Source organism: Saccopteryx bilineata, chromosome 2 (assembly GCF_036850765.1).
Source record: "Saccopteryx bilineata isolate mSacBil1 chromosome 2, mSacBil1_pri_phased_curated, whole genome shotgun sequence".
NCBI classification, from domain to species: domain Eukaryota; kingdom Metazoa; phylum Chordata; class Mammalia; order Chiroptera; family Emballonuridae; genus Saccopteryx; species Saccopteryx bilineata.
In genome coordinates, this window is record NC_089491.1 from 47,638,791 (window position 1) to 47,649,026 (window position 10,236).

Below are 10,236 nucleotides of genomic sequence, written 5' to 3' on the forward strand. Positions count from 1 at the left end.
GATACAAGAGATGGTCCAGGAAGCAGAGAAAAACCTGTACTTGTACTGCAGGGCTGGTTAAGGAAGGATAACTAGTAGAAGCACTTTTTGATGAGATGGCAATCGATAGAAGATTCTTTGAGAGCAAGGAACAGGAATTTAAGAAGATTCTGGTAAGAGCTTGATAAGTCTCCACAAGTGGATGGGAATTGAACTTGTTCCAGCATAGTGGATTTTTTGTTCCTGTTTCCACAACTCTTCTTACCATTCCTATTTCCCTTTCGGCCAAATGTAATTGATTAATTTTTTTTGTTCTTAGTCTTATTGTAATGCCTATCAGGAGAATGAATATATAATGATTTTCTTTTCTCATTACCATCCTAATATTGTCACTAGAAATAATTAACATGCCATTCTGTATTATTAAGAGCTTTATAACATGAGCGATAAAGAAGTAACATTTCTTATCTTATGGTATAGTCCTATTTTGCTTGCAAAGAGGCTGACTCAGATAAAAATTAACTTTGTGCTCAGGTTGAATTCATTCTGTGAAGTGATACTATTCCAAATGCATTATAGGAGGATTCCCCTGTCCTAAATTCTGATTTGGGAGGATTTGTCTAATGTAAAAAAAAATGCCAAGAAAATACAAATGGTAATTTCAATGCATTTAAAAGAATGAAATAGGTTTTCTAACACAAGGCCTCTTTTTTATAAAATAGGAAATGAGAAAAGTGGGACAAAAATCTCTACCATAAATTAAATATAAAATCATTGGGAAGTTCGATCTGTGAATATGTGTATGCATGCATGTTTGCACATGTATTTTGTATTCTTTACAAAATAGTGGCTCTACTAGATTTAGGTAACCATGAGAAGGCCATGTTTAAAGCATATATTAGTACATATTATGGGATTTACTGTTTACATGAAATGTAAGCATAGAAATGTAAGGATTGTAGGAAGTAACCTCTAATTTAAAAAATATATATCTTGTTCACCTGAAGAATCCCAATTGACTTCAAAAAAGAAGATTCATATTTAAAGCAGATCTGTGCAAATATTTATTAAATACATTTGTGTGTACTACATACAGTACAGTCCAAGCAAGGTCAGTGGAGAGCTGCTGTATGTCTAGGCAATTTCAGAGGGGTTGCCAGACATACCTTTTTTAAAGGATTTGTATGTTGTTGTGTAATATTAATTGGTACTTTAAAAGAATAGCAAAGGCAACCATATATTGACTGTTCACTTCAGGCCATGATCAATTTGAGTCATGATGCACATATGGTCTTCTTTTTCCTTATAAACAATGTGGTGGGATTTTTATATCACTATTTTACAGATCACAGAAAGGACTCAGCAGAGTTCAGAAACTTTCCTCAGTGTCGCAGTCACTAAATGGCAGAGGCATAATTGAAAACTAGCTCTATTTAGTTCCAAAGTCAATACATTTTCTCTCCTATTCCCTAATGCCCCAGATTCAGTGGTGGGATTCAGCCAGTTTGCACCAGTTCAGCAGAACCGGTACCTAATTTTTTCTTGAGTTCAGAGAACCAGTTGTTAAGATGGTGTTTGTAATCAGGGTTCTCTCTCAGGTGGGCACCTGGGTAGCCACCTAATATGGAAATCACAAATTTACATTCCTTACTCTTTTTTAACATTCAACAGTGTATTCTAAGTGCCCATAGTAATGTTCATTCCATCCATAGGTGAAAAAAATTGCAAGTGAGGATACCAATCAAGAAGCAATATGGAAATATCTTAAAGAACAGTTTTATTGTTTTTTATCAGGTATTATTTAAGGAAAAGAACTGGTTGTTAAATTATTTGAATCCCACAACTGCCCAGGTTGCAGTCTCTTCTAAAATACTAAATGCAGAATGGCTTCCAAGTGGGAATTATGTTGTACTAAATGCTATATGGAGTACCGCTCTAGAGTAGACAAATAAAAATTTGCATTTTCTTAGCTAACAATGCACAAGGTATATTTTCATAGGTTATAAATTGCTACAATTTTGCAATTATAATTACTGCATATCAAATATCCCAAGTGTATGGCACCTAATACAATATACATGAATAAATGCTTTGAAGGTGTTGCTATTAATGTTAATAAATTATGCTCATTCACATAAAGGCCCATTCATTTTTGTGAGCTTTTAGTGAAATAGCTTCAGTGTGTATAAAAATAAAAATATAAAAACCTACCCATAGCAGGTAACTATACCCCATAAAACTCAATGTAACAAGAATCTGAAATCTAGGATCATTGTGCAGGTTCTTAATAATTACTGAAAGATTTGTGTAGACACTGGATATAGACTTTAATGACCCTATGATGATAAATAATACTTTTTAAAATATGTAGATAACTCAGTTTATTCAAGAGCCATTAAAAGAAACTAAAATTTCAAGACAAATGTGCATCCATTGATATTGGGTCATCTGGATAGTTAAGGTACCAAAATTTAGGGCCACCAGCCTTGACTTTTAGTTAGTTCTAGAAACTGGTGCTCAATTAAAATGTTCCTTGGCAAGCAACCTTCTTGAGCAAGGCAGACTAATTACTGTAGGGAACAAGGTGAGAGACACGCTTTAAATCATGCCGATTGACCTCAGAAGGTGGAACAAATCAGTGTTAAGAATACAGCTGCAAAAGGTTGTGAATAAAAACGAATAAAATTTGCACTGATATTAAATCTTACCTACCTGAAAGGACAGCAAATGACACTCAACTTCATTCTTGGGTTTACTCTGTGACTGTCAGAAAGTTGAATGTACATGAAATGTTTTACAAATTTGTTCTTATCCTATACATACTTTGAAGTTATTTTTGTATTGAAATTGATGTTGCTATTATCCTATATGATAAATATATGCATCAAGTGATTTTTCAACTGAGAGAAGTGAGTGTGGTTTGCCTTCTTTGATGTTCTTGTTCTACTTTATTTGCTGTATATCACTGTGGTGTGGTCACATGCAAGAAATGAGCAGGGGGATCTCAACACTTTCTTGAGCATATTAAGAGATGACATTATCCGACAGACCTTGTAAATGCTTTACATCTTGAGAAAGAACATGTGTGTGATGGTAATTTTTATTGCTGTTAAAAATAAAATCTCAGTAGGCCTATAGTCTAAAAGTTTGACCTGCTCTCTAGTCCCAACAAAGCAAGGTTAGGTGATGTCTTCATAATCTATAGAGACATTTCTGTAGTTGTAGCTTATATTACACACACACATAAGCACATGTGTGCATACAACATGCACATACACAAACACAGAACTATACCTCCTCAGAATTCTATAAAGAGAGGAAAGACTTTGACTTTGCTCTTCTGTAGAAACAAAAATTTTGACTCTTATAGAGAAGAAGATTGTATTCAATTTGGTCTTTTTTAGATGATAATAACTAGATATTTCTTGACAAAGAAGTGTTTGAATATTTATAAAAGTGGAATGGTCATCCCCCTTTATCTATGGGGAATATGTTCTAAGAACCCCCCCCCGTGGATGTCTGAAATCATGCATAGTACCAAACCCTATATGATGTTTTCTCCTATAAATATATACCTGTGATAAAGTTTAATTTATAAATTAGGTACTATAAAAGATGAACAATAACTAATAATAATAAATTATAATAATACACTGTAATAAGGGTTATGTGAATATGATCTCTATCAAAATATTGTCTTCTATTCACTTTTTCTCTTAAAGGAAGCACTTCAAGGCTTCCTTGGGCATATCCAAACTGCATCACTACTCTTGAACTTTGGGATCATTATTAAGTACGATAAGGGTTACTTGAACAAGCACTCTGATACTACAACAGTCGATTTGATAACTGAGAAGGCTATTAAGTGACTAATAGTTGAATGAACTGTATAGCATAGAAACAGTGGACTAAACAGTGATTCACACCTTGGGCAGGACCAAGTAAGATAGCTTGAGATTTAATTATCCTACTCAGATCAGCAAGCAATTTAAAACTTATGAGTTGTTTATTTCTGGATTTTTCATTTTATATTTTTGAAGCATGGTTGACTATGAGGAACTGAAATTATAAAAAGTGAAACTTTCTATAATTTGAAAATTATAAAACCCAATCTACAAAACTAGAGCTTTAAAAATTAAAAAGTATAGCACATACATGCACATGCACATGCATACGTGCACACACACACACATATTTTTTTTAATATCAACTTGCTGGCTATGCTTTAAAAGAAAAAGGTGATAAGCTTGAAGACATATAGCTTAAAAAATACTGCCAGACCTTATCATTGTATTCTCTGTGCTATTTGTTCCTAGAAATGTCATTTTCTGTGACCACTTCTATTTTTTAGGACTTTATTACTAAATTGTGTGTATATATGTATTACTTATGTACCTGCTAAAATTCTTCTTTTCAACTAATAAGTCATAATTAATTTATAGTTATGCATGGCTTTCCTTCTTTCCAATAAGCTCTGCATATGCTGATTATAGTTGAGTGATGTATCAGTTCTTGTTCTTTGGCAACTGCATTATTTCTGCTCAATAAGTATTCTCCTTGCTCTTGTGATTGTATATAACTTTGAACTCTTTTCCAGATGAAGAGTTGTTGCCTATTTGAGATGCAAACAAAATATTGATCGTCCAATTTTCAGTACCATAAATTTTCCACCTTAGCCTCATTAAACATTCCTTTGGGAATCAATTCGGGAGTGGCTCAAGGGCATTATTACTTTTACACATCTCATCTAATATTGCAAAAAAATTCACTATCCTGTGGCTGAAGGTCCTCCGTATAGAGTAAGACTTGAGTCTTCATAGTCAAGGCTGTGTGAGGAATTTGAAAAGTTGTAACACTTTCATAGAATTTCTTCTTGTTAGGGGATAAAAGAGAGAGGGCTCTTGTAACCCTTAGTGCAGTACTACTTAATAAAACGTTCTGGGATGATGGAAGCATTCTGTATCTGTGCTGCCGAGTATGTTAACCACTAGTTACATGTGTGATTGAACATTTGACATGTAGCTAATGTAAATAAGAAAACTTCATTTTACCTTAAATAATTTGAATGGCCATTTGTGGCTAGTAGGTACAATATTGGGTAGTACAGGCTTAAAGGATAACTAGAAAACTTGTCCAGAGATTTGTTTTGGAATATGTGTAGATCTGTTTTATGTGTGGAGTTTTGTCATTGATTTTTTAACCATATTATTATTAGGAAAAAAATGCATGTTGTATGATATATATATATACACACATACATCTGTATGTATTTTTATATCTATATTTATATTAATATCTACCTATACATATAGATATAGGTATATATTTGTATGACTGCTTATTAGGGAGCTAACAATCTTGATAAGAAATGAGCATGTGCATGTGGTACAATTACAGAATGCCTGTATATTAAAATGTGTTCACATGCCTAATTCTTTTGATCTTTCTTGAGTCACCTGTCACTTGAAGGAAGACAAAATTAATGAAGTATTATAATTTACTCAGTTTTTCAGTATCATGTAGACTTATTGCTGCTATATAAAGGGTCTCTCTATTTGATGAATATTTAGAAGACGAGATCTGCAGATTCCTTTGCTATGTAGGAAGTTGTACCTGAGCGTCCCTAACCCATTGAGCTTCTGGCATCCAGCAGATACACTTATATTTGTGTTCTAAGAATCTACCATGTAATCTTTTAGATGAATTAGCTGCCACATAGCAATACATTGTCTACATTACAAACAAGAATTTAAAATGGGTTTGATAGATTATGTTTTAGACTCAGTGTACTTTGCTAAAATTATCACATCAACTTTTGAATTTGGGTCTCAAACAGAATGCAGCAATATGATGCCACCATTTGAACATTGGGCAAAATTCTACCTTTTAGGTATTTGACATACGGAAGATAATTTTAGTCATTATGAAATGTAAAAATTCTCTAGCCCTTTTAGGTAGTTAGTAAAAATATGTTGAATGTTATTATTGTTTGAATTCTCTACTGGAAAAAATGTTCAAATCACATACCATTCTATTCACAGGTAAATATGATTTCTTTTCATTGAGTTAAAGAATGTTTATTTTACTTGTCCTTAATAATTTTTGTTCTCTTAAGTTTTGAGTGAGAATTATAATGCTATATGTGATTATAATAGGTTTAAAAAACAGAGATAAGAGAAATAATAAAATACACTTATTTGTTACTATTAAAAACCTTAATAAATTGATTATAAGGGCCTAAAAAACATACACTTTAAAAAGAAAAGACATTTATTTTTACTATGTTTTTATTTTTCTGGAACTACTGGTAAGTGCAATAAGATATGAAACAAAAATATTAGCTAGTTAATGAGTAAGAGGAAACGAACAAGTTGCCATTTGACAATTAACTTAATTTGATAGAAAATTTTAGAAAACAAAAAACACTACCAAAATTTAAAATTTAAAAAGTTTCCTATGTGCCAGTAAATGTAATGTATTGATTGAGATTGCAAACTTTGGAATTAGACTTGTTGATTTTGATCATCTAAGTATGTGTAATTTGGGGTAAGTCACTTTTTCTATGCAACAATTCCTTGAGCTATCAAATAGCGATAATAACAGTATTTTTATGTAAATTAGCAAAGTATCTGACACACAGTTAATGTTCATTAAATGCTTATTTGTTAGTAAATTAATTATCATTGTTTTACTTAAGAAATACAATAGAGGGAAGTGATTCCACTCATGGTAGCAAAACCAGGAAAAAATGTGAAAGTGTGAAAAGTTTAGTTTATAAGATTATAGTGAAAATATAAGAATTCTAAGTGTTTTTTTACTAGACATGAAGAAATACTGTATAGTTGATGTATATTATAAATCCACGCCTGACTGTGGTGGCGCAGTGGATAAAGCGTCGACCTGGAAATGCTGAGGTCGCCGGTTCAAAACCCTGGGCTTGCCTGGTCAAGGCACATATGGGAGTTGATGCTTCCAGCTCCTCCCCCCTGTCTCTCTCTCCTCTCTCTCTGTCTCTCTCTCTCTCTTTCCCCCTCTCTCTCCTCTCTAAAATGAATAAATAAAAAAAAATTTAAAAAAAAAATAAATAAATCCTATGGCAACTATTGACTTAAAAGAAGTATAAATAATGAGCCAAGAGTGGATATAAAATAAAATAATAAAAAATATTTGCAAGCAACACTCTGTGGCAGATGCAAAACTGTCTGACAAAATTTGAGCTTGCTATACTAACAAAGTCTAACCTATTCGGGTACTCTCTCCTCCATGAGACAAACCTTTATATAGACTTAGACAATGTTCCAGAAAAAAAAATATATATTCAATTAATAAAAAGGAAGGCAGAGAAAGAAGAATGAAAGGAACAAAGGACAACTGGAACCAAAAGAAAATTATTTAAAAAATGGTAGATTTGCATCCAACCAGACTATTAAGAGGCTAAGCTTTTCAAATTGGATAAAATGCAGGGCCCAATCTCTTAAATATGAAAGCATAAACATGTTAAAATTAAATATTTAATGAAAGATGAACTATGTAGAGATTAATCAAAAGAAAGATGCAGTAGTTATAATAATGTAATAACAAATGCAATTCATAACAAGGAATTTTACCAGGGATAAAAAAAAAAGACATTAAATACTGATAAAGTGGTCAAATAACTAAGAAAATTTGACAGTATTAAATGAGTTTATACCTACCAAGAGGGCTTCTTTACAAAACAAAAACTGATCAAACTGAAAAGGAAAATAGACAAGTCTACAACTATGAAGACTTTAAAATTCCTCCCTCAGTAATCTATAAAATAGAAAATAATCAGTGGGAATGTGGAAGACCTTAACATAACATACAACCTAAACAATCACCCAACCTGACCTAGTTGATCTTTCAAGAACATTGGAAACAACATTAACAAAATGCACATTTATTTTGAGTGTACTGAAACAGTCATCAAGATACACTATATTCTAAGCCATAAAAATATCTCAATACATTTATAGAAATTGAACTCCTACATAGTATGATTTCAGTTTTGATTAGGTTGAATCAAGATCAAGATGGGAAAACCTGACATCTTAGCAGTGTTTATTTATTTATTTATTTATTTATTTAGAGAGACAGGGAAAGTGAGAGACAGGAACATCGAGCTCCTTCCTGTATGTGTCCTGACGTGGGAGTTGAACCAACAACTGGAACAATGCTCCAATTAACCGAACTATCAGGCCAGGGCTTAATTTTTATTTATTTTTTAGAAAGAGAGAGGGAGGGAGAAAAAAGAGACTGGAAAAGAAACATTTGTTGTTCCACTCAGTCATGCATTTTTTGGTTGCTTCCCACATGTGCTCTGACCGGGGATCGAACCCTCAACCTTGTTTTGGATGATGCTCTTAACTGACTACACTAACCAGCCAGAGCCAAACTTAGCAGTTTTCAGTCTTCATATTCACCCATGCATATTGAATATCTTGATATACACCCATGCATGAGAAATTTTTTACTTACTTGATTTCTTTCATCAGTTTTGTAATATTCCCTCTATTAATCTTATACATGTTTTGTAAAATTTTTACTTAAATTAAGTACTCTATTTTTGAAAGAGCTAATGTAAATAGACTAGACTATAAAATACTACAGTTTAAAAGAAAAACACAAAGCTTTTCATTTTAAAATCCAATAATTCATTGCTGGTATACAGGAGAGCAATTGTCTTTTGTATGTTATTTTTGCTTATTACAGTCTTATTATAGTCACTAATCAATTCCAAGAGCTCTTTTGTTGATTCTTTGGGATTTTTACATAGACAGTTACATCATCCACAAATAAAACCAGTTCAATTTCTTCCTTATCTGTGTACTTTTCATTTTCTTTTCCTATTGCTTTATCTAGGACTTCCAGAATATATTGAACATGAGGGGTGAGAGAAGACATCCTTATCTTGTTTCTTATTTGATAGGAAAAGATTCTAGTTTATCAACATTGAGTGTGATATTAACTGTACATTTTTTTTGATTTTTTAAAATTTTTAAAAAATTTTTATTTATTTATTTTTAGAGAGGAGAGAGAGACAGAGAGGGAGAGAGAGGAGAGAGAGACAGAGAGAGAGAAGGGGGGAGGAGCAGGAAGCATCAACTCCCATATGTGCCCTGACCAGGCAAGCCCAGGGTTTCGAACTGGCGACCTCAGCATTTCCAGGTAGACGCTTTATCCACTGCGCCTCCACAGGTCAGGCAACTGTAAATTTTTTGTAGATGTTCTCTATCAAGTTAAAGAAGATACCTTCTCTTCCTGGTTTCCTGACAGTTGTATTTTTTTTTTATAGATAAATTTTTATTAATGTTATTGGGGTGACATCAATAAATCAGGGTACATATATTCAAAGAAAACATGTACAGATTATCTTGTCATTCAATTATGATGCATACCCATAACCCAAAGTCAGATTGTCCTCCATCACCTTCTATCTAGTTTTCTTTGTACCACTCCCTCTTCCCTCCCCCTCTCCTCCTTCCCTCCCGCACCCCCCCACCCCTGAACCCCCGGTAACCACCACACTCTTGTCCATGTCTTTTAGTCTCGTTTTTATGTCCCACCAATGTATGGAATCATGTAGTTCTTGGTTTTTTCTGATTTACTAATTTCACTTTGTATAATGTTATCAAGATCCCACAATTTTGTTGTAAATGATCTGATGTCATCACTTCTTCTGGCTGAGTGGTATTCTATAGTGTATATGTGCCACATCTTCTTTATCCAGTCTTCTACTGAAGGGCTTTTTGGTTGTTTCCATGTCTTGGCCACTGTGAACAATGCTGCAATGAACATGGGGCTGCATGTGTCTTTACGTATCAGTGTTTCTGAGTTTTGGGGTATATACCCAGAAGAGGGATTGCTGGGTCATAAGGTAGTTCTATTTTCAGTTTTTTGAGGAACCACCATACTTTCTTCCATAATGGTTGTACTACTTTACATTCCCACCAACAGTGAATGAGGGTTCCTTTTTCTCCACAGCCTCTCCAGCATTTGCTATTACCTGTCTTGTTGATAATAACTAATCTAACAGGTATGAGGTGGTATCACATTGTAGTTTTGATTTGCATTTCTCTAATAACTAATGAAGATGAGCATCTTTTCATATATCTGTTGGCCATTTGTATTTCTTCCTGGGAGAAGTGTCTGTTCATGTCCTCTTCCCATTTTTTTTATTGGATTGTTTGTTTGTTTGTTGTTGAGTTTTATAAGTTCTTTGTAAATTTTGGATATTAG

General features: G+C 33.1%; 1 non-coding gene across 1 annotated transcript; it reads left to right on the plus strand.

Annotated features, from left to right (window-relative positions):
• Positions 1-7,150: 7,150 nt before the first annotated feature.
• On the plus strand, positions 7,151-7,274 carry LOC136327493 (small nucleolar RNA SNORA28). Its single transcript, XR_010729696.1, has one exon. It is a non-coding gene; the product is annotated as a small nucleolar RNA SNORA28 (small nucleolar RNA).
• Positions 7,275-10,236: the final 2,962 nt, after the last annotated feature.